The sequence below is a fragment of the Lolium perenne genome, chromosome 5 (genome assembly GCF_019359855.2).
Source record: "Lolium perenne isolate Kyuss_39 chromosome 5, Kyuss_2.0, whole genome shotgun sequence".
NCBI lineage: Eukaryota > Viridiplantae > Streptophyta > Magnoliopsida > Poales > Poaceae > Lolium > Lolium perenne.
In genome coordinates, this window is record NC_067248.2 from 61,625,082 (window position 1) to 61,637,622 (window position 12,541).

The 12,541-nt window shown below is 45.8% G+C and overlaps 1 pseudogene; it reads right to left on the reverse strand.

The window, feature by feature from the left end:
• Positions 1-9,460: 9,460 nt before the first annotated feature.
• LOC139831498 (uncharacterized) lies at positions 9,461-11,379 on the reverse strand (annotated as a pseudogene).
• Between the last annotated feature and the right edge of the window lie 1,162 nt (positions 11,380-12,541).

The window sequence follows — 12,541 nt, forward strand, 5'->3', positions numbered from 1 at the left end:
GCAAGTTTTATTGATGCTTGTCTTGAAATTACTATTCATGAAAAGTTTTTGTTATATGGTTCAGTTGTTTACTCATTGTCTTTACCATTGCTTCGAATCGCTGCATTCATCTCATATGCTTTTCAATAGTATTGATCAAGATTATGATAGCATGCCACTTCAAAAATTATCTTTGTTATCGTTTACCTACTCGAGGGCGAGTAGGAACTAAGCTTGGGGATGCTTGATACGTCTCAAACGTATCTATAATTTCTTATGTTCCATGCTACTTTTATGATGATACTCACATGTTTTATACACACTTTATGTCATTATTATGCATTTTCCGGCACTAACCTATTGACGAGATGCCGAAGAGCCAGTTACTGTTTTCTGCTGTTTTTGGTTTCAGAAATCCTACAAAGGAAATATTCTCGGAATTAGACGAAATCAACGCCCAGGGTCTTATTTTTCCACGGAGCTTCCAGAAGACCGAAGGAGATACGAAGTGGGGCCACGAGGTGGCGACACACCAAGGCGGCACGGCCAAGGAGGGGCCCGTGCCGCCCTAGTGTGTGGGCCCCTCGTGACGCCTCCAACCCTACCCTTCCGCCTACTTAAAGCCTCCATCGTGAAAACACCTGTACCGAGAGCCACGATACGGAAAACCTTCCAGAGACGCAGCCGCCAATCCCATCTCGGGGGATTCAGGAGATCGCCTCCGGCACCCTGCCGGAGAGGGGAATCATCTCCGAGAGGACTCTTCATCACCATGATCGCCTCCGGATTGATGTGTGAGTAGTTCATCCTTGGATGGGTCCATAGCAGTAGCTAGATGGTTGTCTTCTCCTAATTGTGCTATCATGTTAGATCTTGTGAGCTTCCTATCATGATCAAGATCATCTATTTGTAATGCTACATGTTGTGTTTGTTGGGATCTGATGAATATGGAATACTATGTCAAGTTGATTATCAATCTATCATATATGTGTTGTTCGGATGAAGCTCGGTGATCAGGGGGTACGTGAGCACCCCCTGACTACTCGACACGTGTCTAACGGCATCCAATATTCCGTTAACACTCTCCAAAACGAAATGAAGACACTTGAGGGGACACTGGAGCCTCCCGTGACACGTTTTTTTATTCAGAAATACATAGCCCAAGATTATACACAGATTAATGCTATTCTCATCCCTGAGTCACATAAATGTGAAGATTCATACTATTCTCATCCCTGCCGATGCTGGTGCTTGTTGCGATGAATCGATCGATGAAGCCATGCTGCGCCGATGTGGAATTCTTCCTCGCCGGCGCTGGAGAAACAGGGCAGTGAGTCGTGTCCGGCCGCGCCTCCAGCCTTGTCTCACCCGACAAGGTTACACATAAAGAAGCCAATAAATCGGCGGCAAGGTTATACATTTGTAGAAGCAGGTGAATGAACAAACAAAAGAGCAGCAGCAGGGCTCGAGTCACCTCTTCAGAATGTCCTGATAGCTATAGAGCTAGCAAAATTTCAGCGCGTTAGTCCACCGTAGAAGCTTATACCTGCACCGAGCGTGATTCCGGCATCACGCAACCACCACCAACGAGGCCAGGTCCTGAGGCGGCGGGGCCATGGGGGCGGCGTTGCTCAAGCACGAGGACGACTTGCTGCGGCACCTCGACGGATTTTCCCGACGCATCTGATTTTGGCCTCCTCTGATTTGGCCTGCTCACACATCTGATTTTGGCCTCCTCCTGCATCCGATTTGGGGAAACAGTAAGCAGAACAGAGAAGGAGCTCCCTCCACCACGCGCCGTTGTTCGTCTTCGTCCAGAGAAGGAGCCCTAGAGCTTGCGGTCGCGACGAAAGAGCTCCTCGAGGCGGCGCGCCGTGTCGACGTCGGGGACTCCCCTCGCCACCTACGCCTCCGGGGCACCCTCCCGTCCTCCACGCCGCCGCGCTCCTGCAGGGCCTGCCGCCCACCGCCGTGGCCGCGGTGGACGAGCTCCTCGAGGCGGCGCGCCGCACCGACGCCGGGGCTCCCCTCGCCACCTGCGCCTGCGGGGCACCCTCCCCTCCTCCACGGCAGTTTGATCGCTGTGAGCGTCTACTCGCGGAGAGCAAATCTAAAAGCAAATCTAACAGTGTCTAGGGGGTGCTCACGTACCCCCCTGATCACCAAATCCACTCTCATGTGTTGTTTATGTTCTTGCATGCTCTCCGTTGCTAGTAGAGGCTCTGGCCAAGTTGATACTTGTAACTCCAAGAGGGAGTATTTATGCTCGATAGTGGGTTCATGCCTCCATTGAATCTGGGACAGTGACAGAAAGTTCTAAGGTTGTGGATGTGCTGTTGCCACTAGGGATAAAACATCAATGCTTTGTCTAAGGATATTTGTGTTGATTACATTACGCACCATACTTAATGCAATTGTCTGTTGTTTGCAACTTAATACTGGAAGGGGTGCGGATGCTAACCCGAAGGTGGACTTTTTAGGCATAGATGCATGTTGGATAGCGGTCTATGTACTTTGTCGTAATGCCGTGATTAAATCTCATAGTAGTCATCGTGATATGTATGTGCATTGTTATGCCCTCTCTATTTGTCAATTGCCCAACTGTAATTTGTTCATCCAACATGCTATTTCTTATTGGAGAGACACCACTAGTGAACTGTGGACCCCGGTCCATTCTTTTACATCTGAAATACAATCTACTGCAAACATTGTTCTTTACTGTTCTTCGCAAACAAACATCATCTTCCACACTATACATTTAATCCTTTGTTTACAGCAAGCCGGTGAGATTGACAACCTCACTGTTAAGTTGGGGCAAAGTACTTTGATTGTGTTGTGCAGGTTCCACGTTGGCGCCAGAATTCCTGGTGTTGCGCCGCACTACACTCCGCCACCAACAACCTTCACGTGATCCTTGACTCCTACTGGTTCGATAACCTTGGTTTCTTACTGAGGGAAAACTTGCTGCTGTACGCATCACACCTTCCTCTTGGGGTTCCCAATGGACGTGTGCTTCACGCGTATCATGCACTAACTTCGCCAAGTGCTCGGTCTCACCCATTGCCTGTTCGGAGGCTGAGGCCACGGGCGCTGCTGAACTCATGGAGTGCCAGCTAGCGCCGTTTCCGGTGTGATACCTTGGCATCCCACTGTCTATAAGGAGGCTGACGGCTGCATCATTCCAGCCCCTCATAGACCGTCTAGCCGACAAGCTACCTACCTGGCGTGCATCGATGATGCATCGGGCAGGACGCTTGGCCCTAATCCGCTCGGTTCTCGCAGCGATACCGTTGCACCAGCTGATGGTGCTGAGTCTTGATAAGAAAGCACTCAAGCAGGTCAACAAAATCTTGCGAGGATTCCTATGGGCTGGTAGGGCTGACGCCAATGGCGGACATTGTCACGTCAACTGGGCGAGAGTATGTAGGCCGCTTCGGCTAGGGGGGCTGGGAATCCCAGATCTCGCTCGCACGGCCATCAGCCTCAGGGTGCGTTGGATCTGGAGGATGCACACCGACCCCCTACGACCTTGGCGCGGGTTGGACATGCATTTCTCGAAGACGGAGCTGGATGTCTTTGCGGCCTCTACCTACATGGTAGTCGGTAACGGGGAATCCGCCCTGTTCTGGGGGACAGATGGCTGGACGGCAGGTCCATCAAAGAGATGGCGCCGGAGGTATATGCTTTGGTTCCAAAGCGCTGGCGGAAGGCGCGCACGGTCCGTGAAGCGCTGGTTGACCGCACCTGGATCCCCGATATAGTAGGTGCACCGAGCGTCCTAGCACTGTGGCAGTACGTCCAATTGTGGGGTAGACTCAGGGACATTCAACTATCTGGGGACCCGGACAGGTTGGTTTGGCGGTAGACGACGGATGGACAGTATTCAGCTGGATCCTGCTATGACACCCTTTTCCAGGGGTCAATCATCTCAGGTTCTTGGAAGCTCAACTGGAAATCCTGGGCGCCACCTAGGGTGAAGTTCTTTATCTGGTTGGCCTGTCTCGACAGGTGCTGGACGGGTGAGAGGCTGGCACGGCGGGGGCTACCGCATGCGCCGAGATGCCCGTTATGTGATCAGTCTGTTGAAACCATGAGGCACCTCCTTAAAGGATGTTCCTTCTCTAGGACGGTGTGGTTTGAGGTGCTATCGTGGATCCGATCCACCTCAGGCCCACCCACGGCTGAGGGTGACTTCGCGGAGTGGTGGTCGCTGGTGGTGCGGACTGCCCCTCGCCAGCTGCGCAAGGGCATTTCGTCGGTTATCATGCTCATGGCATGGTAGATTTGGAAGCATCGGAACGCGGCGGTCTTCGACAACGCGCGACCTTCGGTGACATCCTTGTTCAACGACATCACTGCTGACGCGCGGCTTTGGGCGGACGCGGGAGCCCGGGGTGTTCGCCAGTTACTCCCCTAGTCTAGGTTTTTTCCTTTTTCTTGGGTCGAGTTGTACGGCGTGGTGTGTCCGTCCTCGGACTTGTACATAAACTCTTATTTATCTATCAATGCATCGAAACACAAGGCTTTTGCGTTTTCGCGAAAAAAAATATAAGATACAGTAAAAAGAATCTAAAAGAGAGTCTACAAAAGTTCAGAAAAACTCTGTTTGTTTGCAAAAATCTACAACAGTATACAAAAGTTCTTCAACAATGTAGTGTCATGGTTGCTAGATCAAAATATGTCTTCTCCAATGGAGGATTCAGAGCAAGGCATATTGAGTAGTTCAGTAAAGTTTTAATGTGATCATATCCATGCGAGTCTTCCTGTAAAGTTTGCTCCACGAGATGAATTTCTTTTGTCTTGAGCTCCCTTTTCTTCTTCTTTTTCCCCTGCTACATGTGAAAATTTAGATAGCAGCGTTCGAGTAAATTATATTTGAATGATGTGATGTCTGTTTGCTATACCTTAGATAATGGTGCAGTGGTTGTAGCTGTTCCTATCCTTCTTCCTTCTGAATTTCCTTTCTGTCCAACTTTTCCTTCTTTTAGAACTTTTATCTTCTTCATTAACCTCCGTTTTCTTTAGGCGTGCAGCAGCCAATGAATCATTTGATGATGGAGTAGTCACTTGAGCATTCAATAAAACACTTGATGTTGTAGGAGTCGCTTGAGCATTCAACAATCGTTCTTTCACATCCTTGGTAAGGTTGTCAGGTGAATTCTCAATCAAAACACTACATTCTTCAGAATTGGATTCTTCAGTTACCAAGTTATAGAATGTGTGGTTAATGGCATCAACCTTTGGATCTGCAACCAAAATCCTTCCATGACTATCATGAACTGATCCTGCACGTGCTTCTCTACTCCATCGCTTCAAATTATAGTGTTCGGGAAGTAACTTAACGTTCATCAAACAAGGACTTCCATAGCACGTGCACACAATACTCCTAGTCATGGAAATATTGGCTGCTCAAAATGATAACCAATTTTAACCACATAATGATATTTGTTCCAAACAGTTACCTTTAACTTTCCATTCTTCTTGAAATATTGGTTGCTCAAAAGGATAACCAATTTAACCATGTATTCGTACTGTCTATCTAGTGCTTCAGCGCATGCTGCTATAGATCTCTGGTATTCCTTCTGAAAAAAATCAAATATAACAGGAGTATAGAGCTTGCTGACTTGCACCAACATTGGAGTTTTCATTCTGATTTTTGGAAAGTACTTCCTTGAATCAAACTTTGAAGACCTCAACACCTTTTTATTTTTATTTTGAAAGCTCTTTCAAAATGCTGGAAGAATAGGACAATATCCAAATCTGACTTCAAATGATGCTTCAAGTCATTATTGAGACTCTCACTTAGTTGTGTGCTCCTCATACCCAAGGTAAAGGCATTTTTCATGAAACATTCAGCCCACTTTCTCTTTTACTATGTAAATACTATCCATCCAAGTCTGTTGGTACTTGACCTATCTTATTTTCAAAAGCTTCTACAAATGCTTCTTGGTGCTCATGTTCATACATACAAGCACTAAAGTGTGCAAGAATAGTTGATTCTTTATCCATATAACTAGATAAATGTTTCCCAGCATTTTGCATAATGTGAAAAGTACACAATCCATGTCGTGCTTTAGGTAAACATGCCCAACTGCCTTTCCCATTGCTTGATCTTGATCAGTATATATGGTTCTAGAATGCTTCTGGTTATGTATTGATAAGAAACAAGGAAGCAACCATTTGAAAGATTCAAATGTCTCATCATAGAGAAGAGAAGCACCGAAGGTAACAGTTCCTCTAAAATCGTTGAATCCAACAAACACACCAAATGGCCTACGTTCCTATTTTGTCCGAAAAGTGGTGACAAAGGTCACAACATCACCTAAATATGCATAATGAATGATCATCTTGGCATCAGCCCAGAAAATGTTTATTATCTTTTCATCACAATCTAGCTGAAAATCATATTTGAATGATGGATTCTCTGTAGCCCTGATTTGAAAATATTTTAACATACTGCCCGCTTCACCATGCTTCACGTCTCTTTGGTGCTTAGTTCCCAAATGATTTTTGTGATCTTGGAAAGTGTAGCTATGATTACATGGTCCACCAACTCATTGACTAGCAAACTCATGAGCAGCTTTTGGTGCAATACCTGAGTCAACCACAATTTCAATTTCATGCGCCTGCACTTCAGAGATCATTCGCTGTGATGGCAATGGGTGGCATGCTTCTGGCAATTGAAGTATGTGATTATGTTCAAGAAAGATCAGATATCGCCCAATTTCCAGATTCACGATTTATTGAAAGGGTCATACGAACTGGGCAGTCAGTTCTAGTCTCAGCTCTTGGGTTCTTAACTATGTTATCTCTTTTATTACGGCCTTTATCCTCTTTGGAACAAACATACTTGCATGAGGTGAATTTACCATCAAATTGCTTTTGTTCTTCTAACTCTGTCAGATGCTAAACCCCTTCCTTCTTCCATAATACCCCCAAAATATCAGAGCCTCATCTAGAGTGCTAAATGTCATGCCAACTTGAGGTATCCAAGTAGGTGTTACATTTTATTTGTAAAATGCACAAGTACAACAAGAGCTGTCATTTATTTGAAAAAAGAACATGCATCAAGCACAAGTGAAGACAAGAGATGAAAAAAAAGAACATGCATCAAGCACAAGTGCAGACAAGAGTTGCCATTTATCTGTAAAAAGAACAAGGAGCTGGCACAGAACAAAACTATTTTAGTCTCACTTGTTTGAATCGGCATTGGATTGGTTCCTCCATTAGAGATTGACTGCAATAGCTTAGCAAATATACTCCTTGCACCTGGTTCTTCTAATCTAGATGCTCATATTGGCAGGAACAAGAAATTGTGAGAAGAGGAGAAGGAAAAAGTGTGGTAGCAGCAAAATAAGTGGTCCTATCGTGGCGCCAAACTGAGCAAAGGCAGTGGTCCTATTTTGGCGCCAAACTGGGCAGCTGCACCGCATGTTCCCTCCAAAACAGAGCAGCAGCACGAAGTAGACTTGTTAGGCTCCTGACTTGGTAAAAGCATATTCAGACGAGGCGGCTCCATGTGATGGCGGCCTCAGAGGAAGGGGAGGGGATCGGAGCGGACGCAGCTCGCACCGTTGGACTGGCTCTCAGCGGCTCCAAATCCAGCACCCACGTCCTCCAGTGGGGTACCGAAAGGAACCTGCAGAGCAGCGAAGTATTTTTAGATGGAACATCCTCGATATCAGGTAAAGCGTCCCCAGCTGTCAAGCTAACACCAAATTCTTTCTCACGTGAAGTGTTGCTCTCTTCTTGTGCATCATCAATGTGCAACATATTCCTTCTCATTTCTCACTCCTGCTGAAGATGGAAACTGAAACAAGGTTGCATGAAGACAATAGCCTATTATTGTACTACGTATACTTTGGATTAGAAGTTAAATTTTAGATGTAGAGATAAGCTGGACCTTCTTAATTATTTCCCCTTTTCATTATCTGAATGTTACTTGTTCCTTTGTCTCGTCGGATTTGAATGACAACGGTTCAGGACAGGGTCTTTCTGGTTTTCCAAGCCTACCACGCTCGAACTTGGCATCAGAGAACCTCGAAAATAGTTCGTCTGCTGAACGTCGCCTCTCATTTACTCGCCTACCACGCTCGGACTTGGCATCAGAGAACCTCGAAAATAGTTCATCTGCTGAACATTATCTCACTGGCTGCATCAGCATATACTGATAAGGACAGAAGAATTACATCATGCGCTGGTGCTGAAAGCTCTATGTCAAGTAAATTACGGGGTTCAGACCTGGTACCAATGAATGAAAGTTCAGTGCACCGAATAATGCTTTCAGACAACACGGTTAGTGGTGCAGTTTCTTGGTTAGTGGCGGAATTGAATCATATGCACGTCTTCACCAAAAACTGTATTTATTTAGAGGCCCAACACAAAGCATTTTGGTAGCTCTGGGGGAGACCTGAGCTGTGGTGGACATACAAGGCGCTATGGAACTAACAATGGATTTCACCATAGGGGATTTTGTCTAATAAGGAGCGTTACTGAAACAAATTGGCCTTGGTAGGTGTTTATGAACAATGTTGTGGTCGTACAACATCAAAATGCGTAGCTAGGTTTAACAGCTGCATCAGTTTCTTGAATTGATGATTAGTGTTAAAATCTGTGTTACTTCAAATTTTGCATTCACAAGCGAATATGTTAAAATCTGAAATGTTGTTCACGCTGAAAGAGAGTTCATATCTGTTGAGATTTGTTTAACCAGAATCTGTGCTTATTTGCTGAAACAGAATCGGTTGGCCGGCCACTTGGTATGATTTTCATTCGGATGATCTGAATCTATATTCCTTGTACTCACAAGTCACAATATGATCATACTAGGCGCAGAAGAATTTTACAGTATTCAGTATCTTCAGGTTGCTTCATGGGCTTCAGACAAAGCTAACAATTGATCCAGTGGCTGAAGGTTCAGAGACATGGGTAAGAATGGGATTCCTTGAGGTTCAGGAAACACATTAAAGTCTGCGTATGGAAGCAACATCTCAGAAGCTGGGACCTAAAACAGTTTATTAAATGTTACAAGTCTCCGACATAATACACATGATTCAGGTTATAGCGTGCTACAGTTTCTTTTACTGAAATGGTACTACAAGTGCAGAGCTGCTGCACATCCGAAATGCATGACTCACTGTTAGTATCTCTAGCCTCACTTTCATGAAGAAGAGGATGACACTAGGAGAGTTGGGGCAATTTTCGTTGGTTTATTTCACACACATCTCACACAATGCCATACCAAACTGAGGACACGGGACTACAGATTTATAGCTGCTAGCCAGCCAGAATATGCTAGTCTAAAGATGCTAGTCTAAAATTGCTAACTGCCAGTCCTTGATGCCTCTAAAAGCAGTCAAAGATCAGGGATGCTATCCTATCCTAACCACATGTCCTTCACAAAGGACCATGTGTGTGCTGCAGTCCACAAGGACCATGTGTGTGCATCTGCAGTCCACAAGGACCATAACTTATTCATCACTCACTGCCTAATGCCTAAGCCATCAACAAAATGGAGAAAAGAAAATCTCCATTGCTCAAGGCAAAACAGAGCTTCGAACCAGAGCCAACAACCAAAAACAGTGCCGAGAATTACAGAGTAACACAGCCAAGTGGTATCTCCTAGTTCTCCATGGCCATTTGTTCCCTCGTCGGATGTATGATCACACGATCTCAACGGGAAGCTGCAGAGCCCAGGATTGTTGCCATACATTGATGGATCTACAAGTGTCTGCAGCTGATTTCCAGTGGGTATGCTGCCCTGCAAGTGGTTGTTCGAGAGGTTTAACACGCTGAGGGATGGAAAATTTGAAATGCTGGGAGGAATGGCACATGAAGGTTCATTGCATGAGAGGTCAAGGGATTCCAGGAGCTCCAAACTGCCAATTTCCTCTGGAATACTGCCTGACAAAGAATTTCATGATAAGTTCAGAAACCGGAGACCTTGAAGGTATGTTAGCTCCTTAGGGATGTCCCCAGCAAGTAGATTGCATGATAGATCAATACCTGTTACTAACTGGATGGTTTCCTGAAAAGTTTGTTCACGGCCCTTCCAGGATATGTTAACTTTGTCTATGAAGTCAACAACTCTCGGTTGGACCTCTAGGAGAAGATTATGCCTCATGGGTCAAATTTCTGAAGGCTACGGGGATTGATCCTGTCAAGCTATCGTTGGCCATATCGAGTACTCGAAGTTGTGAAAGCCGGGATATCCACGATGGGATTTCTCCGTTGAAATTGTTTGATCTGAGGCTAAGGATCCTCAGCAATGGTACATGACTAAAGTTCCAGGTAGGGATACCACCAAAAAAATGGTTGTTCCCGATGTCTAGGGTTTCAAGCGAGTCGCAACCGGCTAGGAAAGGGGGGTTGGCTCCGGTGAAGCCATTGCTAGCAAGATGAAACGACTGGAGAAGACATATGCATGCCATGAGTTTGGGAAATTCACCTGAGAAGGAGTTACTGGAAAGGTCCAGGAACTCCAGGTAAGGAAGTTGTGATAACTCGGGTGGAAGGACACCACTAAAATTATTGGATGGGATGCTCAGAAATATTAGAAAAGGGACACTTGGTCCAAACCAAGAGGGAATATCACCAAAGAACATGTTTTTCCCAATATCTAGGCTGCTGAGCTCTCTACAGGTTTCAATCACAGATGGAAAGACTCCAAAAAAAACCGTTGTTAGAAAGATCAAGAGACTAGAGATGAAGTTCCAAGTTTGTTGATATAGGAAGTTCACCCCAGAAGCTATTGTTGGACACGTCCATAAACAACAGATGTTTAATTTCCACCAGCAACTTGGGAGCTCCCAGTGAATTGGTTATTTGATAGATCCACATACTGGAGAGAGTTCAACCCACAGAAGGTTGCATCAATATTGCCCCATATTTGATTACCGCTCATGGATAAGCGTGAAAGATTGATGCACTCTGACCAGTCAGACGACAACTTCCCCATCAGCTGATTCCCCGATATATCCAGGTAGTCCAAGCTGGGGTGGACACCGAATGCCTCCGAGATGTCGCCGGTGAACTGGTTCCTTTCCAGCAGCAGCTGGAACAGCTTCATGCAGTTCTTGAGGCATGGGGGCAGTCTTCCACTGAAGTTGTTATGGTTTGCCGCAAAGTTCTGCAGCGCGAGGCCATCGCATAGTCTCTGCAGCAGCTCACCGGAGAAGTTGTTGCTCCCAAAACACACATCGACTAAGCTTATCCTCTTCCCGAGGTTGGTGGTAGCGTGCCGCTGAAGTTGTTGTCGAACAAGGCGGGGTAATAGAGATTCCCGAGTGATGTGATGGTGGCGGGTAGCTCACCTTCCAACTGGTTAGCGCTCACGTCCAACTCTATCAGGTTCACCAGCTCGCTGAGCTCTGCTGGTATAGAGCCGGTAAGGTTGTTGTTTTATTGTGATCCAAATTCATTCTAAAGGGAGGCTAACTTCTGACGAGCGGAGCGAGACCCGTCGCCAATAGGCCTGGGCCGAAGTGTAGCGGAGTCTGAAGTATACCTCTTGTAAGCCGCCGGCGATTCTTACACAATCTTCTGATCTGGATGGAGCTCTTGATGGTTTTGGCAAGAAAGATGCCAAGACCTGGACCGAAGATGAAAAGAGGAAAGACCGTCCGGCTTTTTCTTTAATTCAGCTTCATCTCTCCAACAATATCTTGCAGGAAGTGCTAGCTAAGAAATCCGCAGCGGCACTGTGGTTGAAACTGGAATCGATCTGCATGTCCAAAGATCTAACCAGTAAGATGCACGTGAAGATGATGTTGTTCTCGCACAAGCTGCAAGAAGGTGCGTCAGTGATGAACCACCTATCGATCTTTAGAGAGATCGCTTTTGATTTGCTGTCCATGGAGGTAAGTTATGAGGATGAGGATCTCGATCTTATACTGTTAGTCTCATTGCCTAATTCTTTTGCGAATTTCCGAGACACCTTGTTATACAGTCGTGATGAACTAACCCTTGCCGAAGTTTATGAGGCCCTCCAGCAGAGGGAAAAGATGAAATCTATGGTGCGGGCAGAGGGTTCGTATTCTAAGGCAGAAGCACTGCAGGTCCGAGGCAAGACCGAGAACAGAAACTACAACTACAACAACTACAACAGAGATAAGAGCAAGACCGACAGAGGTCGCTCAAAGTCCAAGGGACGAGATGGTAAGTTCTACAAGTATTGTAAGAAAACTAACCACAATATTGATGATTGCTGGAAATTGCAGAACAAAGAGAAAAGAAACGGTACTTACCAAGCGAAAAACAAATCTGATGGTGATGGTAAGGCTGCTGTTGTTTCCAGTGATAATTTTGATGGCGATTGCCTAGTTGTGTTTGCTGGTTGTGTTTCTAGTAATGATGAGTGGATCCTTGATTCTGCATGTTCGTTTCATATTTCCTGTAACAAAGACGGATTCAGTTCTTATGAGTTTGTGCAGAGTGGCGATTTTGTGCGTATGGGAGATAACAACCCACGTGAGATCGTGGGCATTGGCTCCGTTCAGATCAAGATGCATGATGGCATGCCACGCACTCTGACAGATGTGAGACACATACCTGGCATGGCCAA